The 6,353-nt window shown below is 37.2% G+C and overlaps 1 pseudogene; it reads right to left on the bottom strand.

Annotated features, from left to right (window-relative positions):
- Positions 1–4,968, bottom strand: part of LOC105987429 — a 21,044-nt pseudogene extending 16,076 nt beyond the window's left edge.
- Between the last annotated feature and the right edge of the window lie 1,385 nt (positions 4,969–6,353).

The raw sequence follows: 6,353 nt of genomic DNA, 5'->3' as shown, positions 1-6,353 counted from the left end.
GGAAAAACAAAGGAGGAGGAAACAATGCTTGATAAGAAATGTACTCATTACCTTGCCCATGTAATTGTAACCCCTCTGTATGGTATTTTCACACACACACACACACACACACACACACACACAAGATTAAATATGTACTACTGTAATCCATGAAAGAAAAAGAAAAAAAAGAAAAATGGTTTTTGTAACAATTTCTGTTCCTAAGTTTTTGTTTTTGTTTTTTTGTTTTTTTTTTCTTTGTCGGTTGCAGGGCTTGAACTCTAGGACCTGATGCTGTCCCTCAGCTCTTCAGCTCAAGGCCAGCACCCTACCACTTGAGCCACAGCGCCACCTCCACTTTTCTAGCCATTTATTAGGGATAAGAGTCTCAGCCCAGGCTGGTTTTGAACTGTGATCCTCAGGTCTCAGCCTCCTGAGCAGCTAGGATTACAGGTGTGAGCCACCAGTGCCCTCCTCCTAAGTAAGATTTTTCTAATGTTAATCAAAAAGTAAACTATTTACATATTGCACAATAAAACAAGATAACATACTTAATATTGACACATTGCATGTCTGACTTATCCTACCATAGGACTGAGGTGTTGGTGGTAGTACCTTTGTGCATGTAGTTGAATTTTGATAGAGGCAAAAAAGAATGCTAATCTTACCAACAGATACTAGCAATCTTCCTGTTCTAATTAACATTATTAGAGTTGCTACTAGGTAAAATTAAGAAGTTCATCAGAATCTTATAACAATCTAGGTTCTGAATTATTTTTGCTTCTATTACTGGCCTCTTCAGAGTTGCTAATGTATAATCCATTCACGATTGAGTACAGTGAAGCTCTTGCATTTTGAAATGAAATGAATCATTATCTAATTATTACATATGACCTTTTTGTGTTTTCATTAATTCTTTATATGCTAGTAATCAGAGGTACATTAGAGGAACAAGTAATGTTATGAAAATAGAAAACCTAGAGTTTGTTAGGGATGTGAAGAGAAAATTAATCTAACAAAATGATGCCTAGGAATGGATTATCCAGTATCCCTGGGAAATAAGTGAAATTAGGGCACTTTATAGATGTTGAACTTCATATCCTGTTAATCACACGTTTATGGAAACCTGCTGCATAACTTGGGCATATAAAGCTTTATACTAGAAGGGATTTACTTTTCTTCACCAAGGAACTAGAGTGTAACCATCCTAGGATTGTATGGTAGTTCAAAAATGACAGCCGAGGCTCACTATTCTCCCTTCTGATCTGCCTGTCTTATGTAGCTTTCATCTTTGTAAAATCAAAGTAGATAATGCATTTACTTTTCAAGACAGAAAGAAAGTGATGAGTGAAAATGCTGATTAACAATGTGTCATGCCGTCCCATCAGCAAAGTTTGCAACAGAAGCTCCATTTATGTAAACTTACATTATTGTCTCATGGCTAAAAGTTGTAAACATGGTCACTTCTAACAGCAGAAAAGTCTGAAAAGGTAAACATTTTTCTACCTACATAGAGAAACGCAAGAGAGGACAAAGCCTGGGTCGAGTGTTGGAGTAGCAGTCTCCATGTTATGAGCAAACCCAATTATGACAACTTTTGAGAATGAGCCAAATACTGCCAAAAGGTAAAAAGTAAGAGAACATTTGATAAATATCACATCAGGTAGAATAATTTCTCTTATGGTGAAATTTTTGGGTGGGGGGTATTTTTTGTAAGTCAGTCTATTTGGGGGATGGATAATTTGAACTCAGTTTTCAAGGAAAGGGGTTGAAAATGTGTAAGACATGAGAGGAATTTTTTTTTTAAAGAAGTGTAAGATGAAAAAAATCCGTTAAAAGGTGACCTTGTTACATGGAGCTACAAGATTTGAGTATTTACAATCCTTCAAAGGCTCATTGAAACTTATTTTTTTTTTTGAAAATCACAGAGGAGCTGCATTTGGCATCTTGCCTAATGAAAAAGAAACGTTGATGCTTATGTGATATAGGAGCTCTGGGAAAAGCTACTGGAGAAAATAAGCCTCCAGAACTGCTATTATTAGACAGAAAATTGGACAGTTGCCAAGACATAGGGGTTTCCTAAGTGATTATTTAGAACTCTCTGGGAAAAGAAAACCCCACTGACATGCATGCTACCCAAAGACAACTACTAAGTAGCTCACCAATCAGAATCTTGGCAGGAATTTGTGCATAGGTAACTATGTCTTAAATAAATTATCATGTGTATGCCCGCATGCACACACACACTTAATGCCAGTGATGGTCAAATTTCTTTTTAAAGTTATCATTGTTTTTATTTGGAATTAAAAGGCAGACATTTTCAGAGGAGGTAGTCACAGCTATTTCTTCATTGAGTGTTATCAAGTGATCTATATGGAAAGCAAACTTTACATTAATTTCTTGGTTCTACTTTCCAGTCTGTCTGTAAATCTAAATAAACACTACTTAAAACAAATAAACCAATAATGTATACTTACATCATAATTTATTTAACCAGTTTTAATTAACTTTTATTGTAAGTTTTACGAGAAGAAATTGTTCTGAAAGAACATATACACTTTGTATTAAATTATATATTTATGTATATACATACATATAATATAACCTCTTTACTCTTTTCCTGTGAAAAGGATGTGAAAGAATTGTTTATATTCCTTGCTTTTGGAAATGGAATTGGAAGTTGGAATCAAACAGAAGACAGAAAGGAGATTTACAAATAGCATTGTATTCCTTTTAAGTTTAAAATACTTTGCTTATACTATGACCTTTTAAGTAAGAAACACTCTCTACATATAATTTGTATACATTTCTCAAAATTTACTAAGAGTAAATATCATCTGCACTAGATACACAAAACAGTTGTCTTTGAGAGCAAAATCTCTCTTTGCTACCAACTTAAATGAATGACATTATAGTTTCTAACCTATGTATTACTTGACAGATTTAATATTCAAATATTGAATCTACAGGTATGTGATAGATCTGAGTTGGACTGGGAAGATAGGTTAAGACATAAGCTTTAAGTCAAACATGATGTAAGAATAAAATATAGATTTAAACCATATTGGATGTTTCTGATATAGAAGGAGTAGTAGGCTATTTCTTTCTACAGACATGATTAAGATTGACAAGGGAGTGAGGGATGGAAACAAGGAAAAGCCTCTCTTGTCTAATATGCCACAAGAAAAGAAAGGTAACAGATTCTGCAAAGCAACTTGGAAAGTAGTCATTTTGTTGTTGTTACTGATACTAGATTTTTGGTGTTAAGTAAGATTCTGAAGACACTAGCACTATTATAAATTCCACATTGCCGTAGCAATTGCATCTAACAAATGGCTGATTACTATCTATTACATGGCACAATAGTCTCTAAAAGCTAACTAAAAAATAATGACAGCCTTTTCTCCCTTCTGTTCTTACATTATTTTTGACCTTAGGCATATGTTAAATTTCCATCTTCTATGGTTTTAATGAGGAAGGCTACTTAAAGCTACTATGATAAATCACTGAAATTTCTTCTTATTGTTATAAACTAGGAGGAGTGAGGTTATTTTAGCCAAATCATGGGAAAGTAACAGTAATAAATTTTAAGTTTTGGATATTCTTGATGAGTTTATTTTATTTATTTATTTAATGTATGTATATATGTATGTATGTATTCAATTGTGGGTCTTGAACTCAGAGCTGAGACACTGCCCCTTATCTCTTTTGATCAAGGCTAGCAGTCTAACTTTACCACTTTGAGCCACAGTGGCACTTCTAGTTTAAAAAAAAATATTAAAAGCTTTATTGTAATTCTAAAGAGGAGAGAACACAAAGGCTGACAAAAGTTAACACATGAATAAGATAAACATGTCCTGAGTTTTAAAACAAGGAAATGTTTTAATGGAAAAAAATGTCAAAAATTGCAGGAGAAAATCTTCCCAACAGCAGCCACAGTAGCAGGTACTGGTCATTTCATTTGTATTACCTGTGCAGAGACATCATTAAGTAAATACTTATATTTACAAAATAGAAGTGAAAGGAAAAAGCCTTGTGAGAGTCCTTGTTAGCCCTCTCTTCTGGACACATTACACACCAACTGAAAATGGGCTTCTATGTGGCATGGATGAGAGCTTCTCAATTAAATCGTCAGTCGTGTACGCAAGAAGTTGAATGTCTGCCTTTTCCTTCATTTCATGATCACTGTGTTTCCTGAGGATGACATCGACATCTGTGCTAAGTAGTCGGTCAGCAACCTGCATGGACGTAGGCCCAGGTATGAAGTCATCCATCATGCCGTGAAGCAATCTTACAGGACAGTGCACGGGAACAGGGCTGTGTAACAAGCAATGGGGCTCTGCTTCCTTAATGAAACTGTACCGAATGTGATGATATCGTTCTTCAGTGTATTTTGATGGCATGGACCATACAACTTTCATCTCAACTTTCTTTTGTACCTCAACAGGAAGCTGACGGAACTGGGTCACTAGAGCATCTGTAGCTGTAGCTACACCAACAAGAGCCACAACTTTTTCTGGCGGTGCAACTGCAGCATGAAGCATAAGCCATTCACCAAGACTAGAACCAATTAGAGTCTGTGGTCCTTTGGCTATATCAAGTATAGAAAGCACATCTTTTCTCCATTTCCCCACAGTGCAGTCTTTTAAATTATCATCTGAATTTCCAACTCTTGAATAGTCAAACCTTATATAGGCATGACCTACAGATTTGCAAAATTCCTCAATGGTCAATGCTTTTGTACCTTTCATAGTAGAAAGATAACCAGGGATGGAGATAATTCCCGGTGTTTTGCCTTTTAAATGCTTATATGCTAGGTTTGGAAGGTCGGGTCGATTAAGGAAAGAGAGTAATGCCATTTTCCTGCAAGCTGGGAACCAAGAAGGCGCCCGCTGGGGATTCCATGCCAGTAATACCGTGGGGGTTGAGAGATGCCAAGACCCGGCCCCAGCTCCGACAGGGAACCCAACCTAAGGAGGCCACCGACATGCCCATGCCCGCCATCTTCCCGGCAGCCCTTGTGTCCCTCCACTTCTAGGTTTTGAGTGGTTATTTCAAGGTAAGTCTCTGCCATGCTGGCTTCGAACCATGATTCTCAAATCTCAGCCTCCTGAGTAGCTAGTATTATAGGTGTGAGCCACCGGCTCCCTGCTTTGATAGTTAAAAAAAACTAATTAAATTAATTAATTAATTAAAACTAATAAAAACTAATTTAATTGTCAAGGTGATATACAGAGGAGTTACAGTTACAGACATAGGTAATGAGTATATTTCTTGTCAAACGTTGTTACCCTCGTTTTACTCCCCCTCTCCTGCCCCTCCAATACCTCTCCCTTCCCAACTTGTAAAGTTCGTTTCCAAAATATTGTCTTGTGAGTATCGCTGTGGCATTGGTTTGCCTTTGTCCTCTGTCTCACCATTTTGTTATTGCCCTTCCTTTTCCCATATCACATAAACGTATATACAAGATACAGGGTACCAAAATCGAATATAGTGACAACAAGGGATAAACAAATGGAAAAAAAAAAACAAAGAAAAAAGAAATTATTTCACACAGCACATTAAAAATGACAACAACTGTAGTGCCCCCGTCGCAGGACCCCCGCCAAGAAGACCACCAAGAGTCAGACATTCCGAAATGCAAAAGCAAGGCTTTATTCAGGCAGGCTGCAGCTGGGGCTCAGTCCTTCACTCTGACATAGTGGGGTTTAGGAGGAAGCCCCAAGCTGAAATTTTACAAGGCTCATGAAGGCAAAAATCACAAGGTTCCAGCAACCAGATGCAGGACATTCCAGGGCGATAAGGGCCATCTGGACATTTCAGAGCAGTCAAAGTTTAGCAGGGAGTTTTCTGGCTAGTCGGGTTCTGATAAGCTGTCCTGGGATAATTGATGGTCTGGGTTTGCTCACAGGGCCTGTTTGTCTTGGACGGGCTTAGTTATCTCCTGGAATTCGGGTGGGCTCTGGATTAATATGAACAGCAGAATGGTTACTGCTTCGAAATGGAGTTACTTTTAACCCTTCACAACAAAGAAAAACCTCTTCTTTGCATATCTTGGAATTCTTTTCAATTAGCATCATCTTATATGGTCATATGTACATAGCTATTGAGCTACTGTGATTTTCTGCTAGGACTATCCTAGACATATACTAATTATTACAAATGAGGGAAACCTTGGAGCCTATGTTTCTTGGATCTGGCTAACCTCACTCAATATGATTTTTATTTTTAATATCCTTTTTATTGTAAAAATACTGTACAGAGGGGCTGCAGTTATATGAGCAAGGTAATGAGTACATTTCCTATCAAGCATTGTTACCTCCTCCCTTCCCTCCCACCTCCACAACTACACTCCCCCCCCCACCTAAATTGTA

This window comes from Dipodomys ordii, unplaced genomic scaffold (assembly GCF_000151885.1).
Source record: "Dipodomys ordii isolate 6190 unplaced genomic scaffold, Dord_2.0 Scaffold3, whole genome shotgun sequence".
Lineage (NCBI taxonomy): Eukaryota > Metazoa > Chordata > Mammalia > Rodentia > Heteromyidae > Dipodomys > Dipodomys ordii.
Note: the sequence above shows the minus strand (reverse complement) of the source record. Positions and strands in the feature narration are given on the sequence as shown.